Source organism: Lygodium microphyllum, chromosome 21 (assembly GCF_053477565.2).
Source record: "Lygodium microphyllum isolate KBCC chromosome 21, Lygodium_microphyllum_v1.1.10, whole genome shotgun sequence".
Classification (NCBI taxonomy): Eukaryota; Viridiplantae; Streptophyta; class Polypodiopsida; order Schizaeales; family Lygodiaceae; genus Lygodium; species Lygodium microphyllum.
Window position 1 is genome coordinate 78,252,580 of NC_141155.1, and position 13,257 is coordinate 78,265,836.

At 40.3% G+C, this 13,257-nt stretch overlaps 1 pseudogene; it reads right to left on the reverse strand.

Annotated features, from left to right (window-relative positions):
* Positions 1–6,811: 6,811 nt before the first annotated feature.
* On the reverse strand, positions 6,812–9,474 carry LOC148018181 (histone-lysine N-methyltransferase ATX4-like; annotated as a pseudogene).
* Between the last annotated feature and the right edge of the window lie 3,783 nt (positions 9,475–13,257).

The following is a 13,257-nucleotide window of genomic DNA, read 5'->3' on the forward strand; positions in this document are numbered from 1 at the left end:
TCACCATAATAATTTGTAATTAAAATTTTAAGAAGGAACCACCGTTTTCTTATTAAGGTTTATAACCTAATAAAATGTCATCCATTGTTAATAATTTCTTAAAATGAACCCTTCATTAAAATAATTCCCCCTCACTGCATTTTTTCTCCCTTTTTAATAAACACGCTTCGTGGGATGGGTGCGTAAAGGTCTTTTAGTTAACACTGATGGTCAAGGTTATGGTCAAGTCTTGATGTCCATTTTTATGGTATTCTAATTTGTTTATGTCTTACGCTTATGGGTGCGGTGTGTAGTTCTTTCTTTTTTGCCTGATATACGGGGATTTGGGTGCCTATTTGTTGCATCACATGAAGTTTTTGGTCGCATATGTGTAGAGGTCATGCCGAATTTTTTCTAGGATGTGTATTGTCTGGAGTGGTAAATGGGTTAGTTACATCTATATATGTGTGTCCTTCTTTTTGATTGATTTCTTTTTTATAGTCCTTTGGTTGTTTTGCAGGCATTCTTTGTGATTGTCTGTGTTTGTGGTGTGTGTGTTTTCCATCTGAATGGCGCCTCACGCTTCTCCCCCTATCCAGCATGTCCCGATGGTTAGTAGGGATTACTCTTCCCTACTGGCTTTTGAGCCTATAGCAAAGGCAGGACTCGCGACTTTCGTGGCTGCTTCATTCCCCTTGATTCCAGAAGATCCATCCATGTGTGATGAGTTCCTTGCCTCATACAACAAGAAGTCGAAACTGGTCCATGGTGCTTCCATGACACTGACACCCCGAGGGTTAGGGAAGGCTTTGTCTCTTTCCTACAAAGGAGAGCCCTTTGTTACAGCTAGACAACTATTCTCCAACGATGAGATTTTGAAGCTGTTACAGAAATAAACCAAGGAAATTCTGGATGTCAAGAAAGTGATTAACACTTTAGGAGTCTCTTTTTCCATGATCAATGATCCTGTGTGGAAGTTGGTCTGCCAGTTCCTCCAAGACAGGTTTATGTCTGCCAAAACGTCATCCCATTACTTGTCCAAAGAGCTCTTTACAGCTTCTAGGATGGTGTTAAAAGGAGTAGCTATTGATTGGAATACTTACCTACTCACAAAGATGGATCAACATTTTGTAGAAGTAACCAGGGGAAATGTCACAACGTCACATATGGATCCTACCTGTATGCTTTCTTGACGTACTCAGGCTTAAAGAAGGGTGTGCTACCACCTCCTCCATCTGATCCAATACCTCCCCCTCCACCTTCCGAAGAGTCAAAACCTATTGATATAGAGAATCTGGATTCTCCTCCTCCCCTGGTCATTCAGCGAAAACGCTTGAAGCGGGTGGCAGATAAAGCTCCTTTAATTCTTCCTTCAGTTACAATTCCTGCTACATCTGGCAGTGACCTCCCTGCTTATCTCACATGTAACAACCTGTTCGGGGCACATAGAGAGGGTTCCTTGGACATATCAGTCCCTTCACTGCACAATTTAGTGTCAGAAGATGCCATTCCATTCCTTTGTAAAGACATCCAGAGTTCAATTGAACTTTCAATGACAACCTGTGTTCAACAGCTGTATGCTTCCTTTTATGAAGAACTGATGCAGTCCAAAGACCAGTTGCATAAGGCAACATCCGAGTTAGCCTCCGCTAAAGACACACTGGCAGGTCTATTTAAGCAGATGGAGTACCAAACTCAAATGATTGAGACCCAAAGAGAAGAGATAACTTCTTTGAAGATTCAGTTAACAGAAGCTCAATCCGAGGTCACTAAAATCTCAGAGAAGAAAGAGAGGATGTCCAAAGAAGCTCAAGAGTTTCGGACTCTTTTAGATGTAAAACTCTCAGTCTTACAAACTACTACTGACACAGTGGAATCACAAGCTTTCCAAATCAAGCAGTTTCAAGACCAACTGGCACAGTCACGGTCTGTTCCTCCAAGCCCTAATGTTCCCCTGATCCCTTCTCTCTCAAAGCAGGACTTGGCAATTCTCCAGAGACAGGCTACCTTGTGTCCTTTATTCCAAGATAAAGTGGAACGATTGCAGTCCAAGATGGATCTACTATGGTCTACATTTGAGCATTTCCAAGAATATGTTCCTCCAGACCATTCTTTCTTTGTCCACTATCAATTGCAAAAGTTGGCCTTTTACATGAAGCTTTCAATGATGGATCTTCCTCTTCCAGAGGATGGTTGGAGTGGGGTTTGGTCTCCTGAGTTGCTGACAGAAGTGGTCCATATGGTGTTTGAAGATTCTATGATGACAGATACCATGTTACTGTCATATATGTATCTACGAGGAGATCTGTTGATTTCAGATGAAGTAGATATGGCCTGGTATGTGGGAGACGTGGTTTTACAAGCTGTTTTGTATGTCAACTATTTGGAGTTGCGAATAGATGACATGTTCCAGAGTTACTCTTCAAAAGTGGCTACTTGCCCTGATAAATCCTGGCACTCAATGATTGATTCTGTGGTCCTGAATCAACATCAGAACACAGCTTTTACCTATGTACAGAGGACTAAACAACTGAGGGTGGATCTCTTAGCTTACCTTTCCAAAAACCATCCCTTTGATTCAACCTTTGTTTATGCCTATCATAGAAGATCTATCTTAGGTCCCTCTGTTCCTAGCCTACTGTACTATCAACAAATGGCTCACTGCTATGATACCTATCTTTCCCTTTATCAAACCAATTCCACAGTAATCTTACCCCTTCTTTTCCAACCTCAATCTTTTCCTCAAATTTCTATATTTACCTATAAAAATAGAGTTTTTTCCCCTTCTCCACCATGCCCTTCTCCATCCATCCATGTACCTTCTATCTTTCCTATTTATCAATTGACACCCTTCCTAACTGATTCCCTAAAATTTTTAGCCACTCTTTCTTTAACTTATTCCTCCTTTTATGATATTGCCTACCCATCTCTTCATCCACTTTTACTCATTCCACTTCCATCTCCTACCACTTCTATCTCTCAACCCCCTCAGTTGGTTAGTGAATATGAAGGGTTTGATCAACAGATTCCAAGAAGAAGAGGATGGAGCTCGACTGATTCTCTTACAGAACCTCAGATAAACTGGCCAATAATTCCAACAGATTGGACAACTACCAGTCAAGCATACCAGAACTACCTTCATTTTGCTCACCAATATTCACAATCTCTAGATCCTTCGATGAGGTTGACAGCTCATTTTGCTTGGTATCTAGCATACATGCATAGACATTCTCATAATGATCGAAAGGCCATTCCAAAACTTTGTATGAATGTCAATGTGAACATTGACTCCCACCAGTTGGATATCCTATATTTTTATGCCCTATGTCTCCCTAGTAGATACCTTGTTTCTATTGAAGAATTCTATGAAGATATTGAAGATTATGGTTGATTCTATCAAATCCGTGGGAGATCTCTACTATGATGCTGCGTGAAGAATTGCTGTTTTCTTTGTTTTGATGATCATAAGAATGAAATAAAAGCTTGTTGATGTTACAAGATAGATTTTCTTGCAAGAGAATTCCCTTTTCCTTGGTGTTCCTCTTGGGGCTCCACTTCTAGATAGAAAAAAGATAAAGACCTCAACTACTTTTAAATTTTCAATCCATTCAAGGCGTTTCAGATTAGTTTGCATGTTGGAGAATCGATCAGCCTTGGTATAAGAGTAACACTCATTCCAAAACCATCTTCTTTCATGATTCAAAGGGGATGGATGGTATAGACGATCGAGTATCCTCATCATTTCTCTTTTCCACTCATCATCCATGGAGTTCAATGCAGATGTGTACATTGCTCAAAAAATAAGAAACCGGTGTGCCATAAAGGCTTCTCATCTGACTAGAGCGATCGTAGTTACCCTTGGTTCATGGATTGCAACACTTTTTTCCAATAACTGGTTAGGATTCGGGGAATCTTAACAGAGTTTTGGCACAACCACTGCACCTTTCCCCTAAGATAATTTATTATCAAGGTTTTAAGACCTGACCCTAGGTAAGTCAATACTCTGCTCTACCTAATTTTTCCTAATTAATGTTTCGTTTAACTTCTTAAGAGAAGCTCCTTGCTTACCGGGACCACCCATCCGTAGGACGCATGAAAGCAACTTTGTTAATTAACCCATTATGACAAGTTCCTTCACATTATTTTTAGGGCACAACATAGAGACAGAGAAAACATTATTTCAATAAAACATATTTATTTATTATTTTTCAAAGTTATTTACAATGATTTTTCCCTTCTTCCTACGTAGAAGATAAACCCGTTCACCAAAAAATCCCTTCTATCTGCGTAGAAGAAAATAAACCCTCCAAGATTTATGTCCCTTCAATAGTACCAAGGACTCCAAGATCCCATCCTAATTTGTGTGAGGGTCAAGCAGTTTCTAGGAGCAATCAAGGGATTTATAGCTAGAGCCCCCCTGGCACTTCTGCCTCCTCCTGCCTAACAGATTCCTCACGAAGTAACCTCTTGCCGTCAGGGCCGGTCCAAAGCTTCTCGCAGCGGTACAAAACAATCCCCCTTAGAACAGGATTCCACGTCTAGCCGTGGGGGAGGCATAGCGCAATCTTTTCCTCTTATTATCCTGATTTGCAAGCACAATCAATCTCAGGTGCAACCATCAATGCATGCACAAATAAAAAGAAACATCAGCAATTGTTTTTAGCATAGAAAGGAGCCCTACCCAAATCTAGGGTTTCTCTTTTAAGGTCCCACCTTATTCTTAGGGTTTCACTTGCTACTTGCAACTCTTTTTCGGGATCCACAAGTTATTTCACGAATTTGAAGTCTATTTTATCCTTATGAAAATTTTAGTATTTCCTCCCTAAAAGATAATATGGGAATTTATATCTATGGCAAGTAATTCATAAGTTGTCCTACCCTAACCTGCGCTTAGCAGGATTTCAAATGCTTTTTCAAGTCTGTTTAGACTTTCAAATTTGTATCAGAAAATTATTATCAATGTCCAACAAGTCCTACAGACTTTCGATGTTTATTTAATTTCCTGATATTGATAGTTTCAGGATTGTTCAGTATTTCATAGTTATTTTTGCTTCAACATTCTCGATATTTTAGGTTAGATTTTCTCGTTGATTCATACGTGAGTTAACTCATGATATTGACGCTCTCGCTAATATAATCATCAATATTAACATAGCATGTGTTTCAGTAAGAAAAAAAATATTTTATTATACTCATATTCTATGATTTTAATCAACAATCCTCTGACCATTTTCCAAACTTTCAACGTTATCTAAAAAGATCAATTTTCTTTTAGTTATGTCTTAAGTACAATGCTGATTGTTTTCCTAAAAACTTTATTCTAGGCAATGCAAAAATTATAAGTACAATTTTTATTTCATCTTTTAGACATCGAATTATATTACTATGTACCTAATTTATGCGCATCTAGTATATATTTTTCTATACATTTTTTCGTTGATTTAATGTATTGATTATTTCATGATATTATCTAAATAATTTTCTATAAATTATTATAAAGCTCATATGCATATATTTATCATTAGGAAAATAAAATATAGATAGTCACTTTTAGAAAAAAAATTATAAAATATTCCCTTCCCTAACACCTTCTAGCTTTTTTCTATTATTATAATCACATGCATCATTAATGAATTAACAATAAATATCACGAAATAAACCATACTTACGATATTTTCTTAATGACAAGCATATAATCCTTTTCCAAGTGGAAGATTATTTTCACTTAATATTTAATTGTTATATTACTTAGGTGATTTTCTTTAGTGATAGTTCATATGCATTTTCTTTAGAATGTGTTTATAGTCGTTTAAATCCAAACATAGCGATAAGCTTATAAAACATTAATTTTTTCCAAACCGACGAGATGTTACCTCTCTTACGTTTGTTGTAACGGGGGTTTTGCCAATTCCTACCACATCATTTTCTCCATCGGCCATATTCTCTTACTTCCCTTGCTTCAAATGAGCTTTTTGAATTTTTATGACCACGCGGAGTCATGGATGTCAGGTGAAATTAACGTGGTAGTTCAGGGAGAGTTGTGGTCATCCACAAAAATTTTCCCAGTGTTTCGCTTAGCAATATGGTCGTATAGGATGAAGGCGTAATAGGGGGTAGAGAAAATGAAAGTGAGGTAGAAGGGGGGTATTTTCCTCTTTCAAACTCAAAGCTTCAATGGATAAGAGAAGTAGAGAAAATTTTCCATCATTAGGAGGTTTTCCTTCTTGCTTTTTTTGTTAAGAAGAAGCCCGTTCAGGTATACAAACCTCTCCCTCTACTTCCCTAGATAGGATCTGGAAGTGCATGACCATGGCGCTGGCCTACATTGGGTGAAACAATCCAAATCGCATTCTCACGGGTTACGTGCGCCGTATTCGGCCCGTCCGAGTGGCCTCCCCTGGGCCGAGTCCCAGAATCGGCCCTCGGTCCCCTTGTCACTCGGCCTACTTGGCCAAAACCCTAGTCGGCCCTTGGATGCGGCCCTCGGACCGTTTGAGGCAACTGTCCGAGTCAACCCACTCGGCCGTCCGAGTCAAAGCTCTTTGCCACATGGCACATCTAGGCTCGGCCTGTTCGAACGACCCGTCCGAGTCTCAAATTCGGCCCTCGGCCACACCTGGGATTTGACCCTCGGCCAAGCACCGTTCGGCCCATCCGAATTACCCAGGCATCTTCACTGTCCAGTTAACCAACCAAGAGCAAACCAAAGCAAAGACACAACAGTAAAAGCAACCATCTGCCAGGGTTCATCAATAGCCCAAAATTGAACATCTATCTGAGATAAACCCTCCAATCTGATGTTCTAATTCAAGGACATACTGTAAGCTGAATTGCACAAAACCAAAATCGTCCTTTAAATTATTGCTAATTTACAAGACAAACATACAAAACTCAAATGAATCTTCAGTTGATATAATAAATCCTGTGTCCATATACTCTTTTCAGCCTTCACAAGGGCCTGGACAAATAGGTGAACAACTTCATTACCTCCTCTCCACATTTTGAACCTTTAACAAACAAACATCCAAAGTCATAAATGAATGATCCCCTTCCAGTTGTACAACAGGAGCCAGTTTAAGAATCCCACCCATTGGTGGGAACAGAATGGACAGATCACTGGTCTCTCCAAGGCAGAAAGATCTTGGAAGTGGAAGTGTACATCATCAAAAAAGAATACGTTAAGCTCATGGTTTTTGCCTAGCAGATGAACTTTCTGCAATTTGATGAACCACAGAGACAAGGAACGTTCTTGTTTTCCGGGTCAAACAAATAGTCATATTTGAGCTCATCTCCAGCCCTTACCAATTGCCTGGCAATCAGTATAATACACGTGCCCCCAGGCCTCTCCACTGGGAAAATACAAGCATAACAATTTGGAGAACAAGAATGGTTGATGAGGCATGCTATGTTACCCATTTCTGTAGCATCAATCACCACCTCTTCACTTACCTTGAAAAGGTAGCAGTCTTTACCCTGTTGCTGATAATGTTGTTCACGGAGATCAGCAACGATACTCCTGACAATTTCACCTCTATATTCGACAACCATCTCACCCTCTTGGATGTCGCAGCAAGCAAAGAGGCCCCAACCATGGATTGCTGATTTGCTATAGCAAATTCTAGACTTTTGGTTCTTCTCCAAGTGGACTAGCCTCTCCTCAATGGACAGCATCTCACCAGAAACAGGCAGGGTCCGCAATCTTTGAAGCTGCTTCAGGGAGTGTTGACAGAGCCCAGATGGCATGTGCAAAACAGCTTGCTTATTGACATTCCTTGCCTCAGGTGCATTGGGATTATATGGCAAGCACCTGGAAGTAGAGTGCTCCTCACAACTGGGATCCAGACAATCGGTTGTCAAGCCCTCTTGGGCATCTTTGTCTCCAGATTCTGCATCTAACTGCAACCAATTGACTGCCCGATCCAAGTTTTTCTGCCCACAAGTATCCTATGCTACATCTGCTTCTGACATTGTCAGAATCAATCGCCCATCTTCAGTAGGCTCCCTATGTCTGGCACAATATGATATCTTTTTAATGACTGGATTGCCATCCACCCCAGTGGTAGTCGTGATCTGCATTCTGTAACCAGCCCTCAAAGCACATGTGGCATGATATGTGCTACTACACTCGTCACAACTTAAACATGCTCCATGGACCTGCTTGCAGACCTCACAACACTGCTTGAAACGAGCCTGATCAATTTCTAAAAGACCCTGTGCTGGTTCCATCTTGACTGCATCATGGAAAAACACACCCGGTACAAATCAGCCACAGTAAACATGCACCCAATAGTCTGGGATAGTGGAGGCCTTCAATGCCCCCCCTTTCACTGGGCAGAGACAGCATTCCCTAAGGATACTAGGAGTTTCACAAGGGCAGCATATAAAAGAACTTCCTCTTTCTGATGCTTTGACTCCATAGCATTCTTCATGAACAGCAATTTGGCACCTGTTACAAACCAGCATTTGATTGTAATCATAGTCTTCAACCAGTCCACAGACTGCACATTTCTCAGGTATCCATTTTGCCAGCACCGGTTCATAGAATGCTTGCAGGCTTGCTTTCATCACCTGCTCCTGAGAATTGGGCTGAAATGCAAGTCCTTCAGCACTGCTATCTGCCATAGATTGAATCCAAGACAACAAAGTCCTGGTGATGTCTTTGAGCTTGACAGTCACTTACCACTTTCTGCTCCGGCAACCTGTGTGTGCCTCCCATCTAGGTAATGCCATCATCCTGCCACCCTTGCAATTCTCACATAAGCATAGAACTTGGTGCATGCTAGGGAAGTAAGCACCATCAAAGCCATAGCATACCACAGGGATGGAGTGTGGAACAGCAGTATGACTGTACTCATTATTTGATGCGTTCGAACTAACATGACCTGCTTCATCAATAGCAAGGTCAAGGTCTCCAGGCCTGTTGTCAAGGCAAGCCTGATGCTGAAATGTATCAAAATAGTCCGCAAATCCAAAAATTGCTATTGAACTAACCCATGAGTAATCCCTGTCCCTGCCTTTTCCTGCAGTGGGCCCGAGGAACATGACACACAAGCGGCCAGGGGGACAGGGACTGGAGTAGGGGCTGTGGGGCAGCCTGCATTGGGTCGACTATCTTGGCAGGCCATGCGCGGTCCTTGCGCTTGTGGGACTTGGCCCGGACAACATCACCAACTTCGAAATGGTAACACCTGTTCGGCGGATTGAATGAGCCATTCTGAGGCAAAGCTGATTCATCCTGAGAGGTGGCAAATTCTCCTCCTTCTTCCTCTTCTTGCTTCAGACCAATCGTACACGCACTTGACCCAATTCTCTCTCTGAGGACAAAGAGCTCTGAGTGAGAGCTCGCATCTGTGCTGGCATCGGACCATGCAAATGCACCGTTTTTATTCCTGCCCAGCTACACTCACCATTTTTATCATCCTGCCCATCTACACTCGATCTCTTGAAGGGGGGAGAGACTCTTGAAGGGGGAGAGACACTCAAGGACCTTCGAGATGTACTCCTTCTATGACAAGTAAAGGAGCCCTTTAGAGCGATGGTGTATGATGCATATCCCAAGAATATACCAAGCATATCCCATGTCCTTCATCTCAAAGCTCTTCTTGAGTTGATCTTTTAAGGCATCTAGCTCATCATGAGCACTTCCAACAATTAGCATATCATCTACATGGAGTACCAAAATCAAACGGTTGCTATTATAGGTATTCTTCATGTATAAACACGAATCCATATCACCACAGTTTTGATGCATGAAAGCATCAAAACTGTGGTACCATTTCCTAGGTGCCCTGCTTAAGGCCATAAAGGCTCTTTCTCAACTTGTACACTAGGTGTTCCCTGGCTTGTTCCTTAAAGTCCTTAAGCTATTGCATATAAATCTCTTCATGCAAGTCTCCATGTAAGAAAGTCATCTTGACATCTAACTAACAGAGATCTAGATCTAGCTACGCAACTAAAGCTAATACCAAGCATAGGGTTGTCATCTTGATGATAGTAGAGAAGACTTCATCAAAGTCAATACCATGCTCTTCATGCAAGTCTCCATGTAAGAAAGTCATCTTGACATCCATCTGATAGAGATCTAGATCTAGTTGTGCAACTAAAGCTAATACCAAGCATAGGGTTGTCATCTTGATGATAGTAGAGAAGAGAGAAACATATATAAAATGCATTCTTCTTTGCTATCTCATGTATTTTGTGATACACCATTTTTTGCATAGTGCAAGGTGTTGATTTCATCGGTTTGAAGGGATTATCTTTTTGGAATTTTTAAGTAGACTTCACTCCCAATGAAACAAGTATAAATACTCTCTTCCATCTAGCACATTGTAGAGCCCCCCATTGAACAATGTCCTAATTGCAATCTAGTTGGGCGCTGATTTTTTTGCTCTATGAATCTAGCAAAGTTTGCTGAAGGGTGACCATTATCTCCCATAAGATTATTTAAGGATTTCCAAAAAGATTTGTATGTATGCATCTTTCTTCTTTGTATTACATATGGCAATAACCATCAAGCCCTTTGAAATCAACACCATGCTTTTGCTTATAATCCTGAGCAACCAATCTGGCCTTATAGGCTAGCTTGGGTTATCTAGGGGTACTCTTCAACTTGTACACCCACTTGCATGGCAAAGCATATTTTCCAATAGGCAAAGGAACCAAATCCTGTGTATGATTTTTTTTGTAGTGAGGCATACTTGAACTTTATGGCCCTCTCACAAGAGTGACTATCACCTAACCTAATCCATAGAGGGCACAAACCGATTAGGCTAACGTCTATCTCTAGTAGACCGCTGCAAAACATAATGTGGGGCATGTACATCTTGTCTGATATCATGGTCTTGGGCCTCTAGAGAATTAACTACGGTAGGCTATCTAGCTAGTTTTACAGTGACATGAGGCTCCCTCTTGAAATATCACCCTACATATCTCAATGACTTGCTTAGGCTGCTTATGCATTAACAACATCATGGTTGTGGATGACCTTCCGAGTTTGTGGATCCCATAGGTGATAGCCCATCTCACCTTTATGCCCATAATCAAGACATATGCATTTCATGGACTTAGGATCCAACTTATTGCACTTGCCCTTGGAAACATGGCAGAAAGCCTCACAATCAAAGACAAACAAATGAGCATATGATGGAGGTTTTCTAATCCATACCTCCTATATAACCTACTAGTCAAGAGTAGTTCATGGAGATTGATTATGAAATGCATGGTAGTAGTAAGTGCCTTAGTCCAAAAGTATTACGTAAGCTTGCTTGGCTCAGCATGCTATGAATTCACTCCTGAATCGTCCTATTCATGCGCTCAACCATATCATTTTGGGGTGGTTAACAAACACTTAATACCCATCTCATCATAAAACTACTTAAAGGCTTTAGATACATACTCATATCCATTGTCAAATCGTAGGCATTTCAACCTATACCCAAAGTGGTTCTCAACAAAAGCGAGCCAACATTGAAATGTAGCCAATACTTTCAATTTTTGCTTTATGGGGTATGCCGAGACCTTATGTGAGGAATCATCAATGAAAGTAACGAAATACTTCACGCCACCTAAAGACTTGCAAAGCATAGGTCCACAAACATAAAAATGAACAAGAGATTGAGGCTCACCCATGCGTGTAGTGCCTGACTTCTTATGAGAATTACGAGTCTCTCTGCCATAAAGACAATGATCACAAGAATCAAAGCACTTAAAGTCAAAGGGATAGAAGATATTGCAAATGAATAAGCATTTTCATTCCCTTTAATGACATGTGCCCAAGGTGGCAATGCCATAATGATACATTTGGTACTACAACCCACTATCAAAACATGGTTAATAGACCCAAATCCAAGTAAGGGATAAAGAGTACCTGACTTAATACCTTGTGCTAGGACAAGATCCCCACAGGCAAGCTTCCATAAGGAATCACCAAAAGAGACAACATAACCTACATCATCCAACTATCTAGCTAAAAGCAAGCTTTTAGTCAAAGTCAAAACATGGCGTACATCATGCAAAGTAAACATACTACATGAAAGAAATTGCAACTGAACATCTCTAATATCAACAATATCCAATGGCAATTCATTACCTCTAACATATCTTGTCATGCTACGATATGAGTGGAACCACTCTTATCGAGGGGTGACATGAAACAAAACCCTTGAATCAAGCAGCCAACACTAAGCATAGGTAGACGAGGCATGTGTCAAATACAAAACATCAACAAGAGAAGAAGTTGCAAGCATGCAATCATTATCAAAATTAGTTTGCATGACATTAATCTCTTTAAACTCGACACTAGACTTGACTAGGGACAATTCTAAGATCATCATTCTTTTCTTGCACTTTATCATTTTTGTTTTCTTTATACTTGTCATCATACATTTTATGACATTGTGGCCGAATATGACCCTGCTTCCCACAATAATAACAAGTCAATGTGGACTTATGGCAATGGGACTTACTATGAGATTGTCCACATAACTCAGAACGAGACTTCTAAGAGTTTCTTCCACGGTGGTCATTACCACTCCTATCATTATTACCCCTAACTGTCAAAGCATGAGAGGTGGGGGAAGCATCTACATTCTTTTAATTAATCTCTTCATTCAATAGTATACCCTCTACATTCTATAATTTTAGCCTATCATGAGGCATATTTGTACACATAGCAGTAAGAAATATGTCCCATGACTCAAGCAATGTCACTAGCAAGAAGAAGGGAGGAAGATTTTCCTTCAATTCAATCTCTTTAGAAGACGAGTGGCTAAAAATAGAATGAAACTCATTCAAGTAGGCAAACATGGAGGTCCCCTCCTTCATGCGAAGGTCAATGAGTTGCTTCTACCAGAATTTTTTTGAGGCTGGGCTCTACTTATCATAGACATTATGAATCTTAACACATAACTGCTAAGTGGTCTGCCGGTCAAAGACAACATTATAATAGACTTACTTAGAGAGTGAGCAAATGATTGTAGATTTACATACCTCATCCAACTCAGCACAATCCTTTGTATCAAAGTATTTGAGCTCTACACTCCCATGTCTCAATGGCTTGATCTACAATTTCTACACTAGAACTTGCTAGATTTGTGTCTTCCAATAGTTGTATTATGTTCCATCCAACTTCTTAATATTAAAGATAGCATTGTCATTTGATCCACAACCATAATGGAAGAGATGAAAGCACAATCCAAGACAAATAGACTGTTATAAATGACAGCAAAATAGTCCCAAAATCATAGCCAAATCAAGAGGTGAGAAAGAGAAATTGCAAAA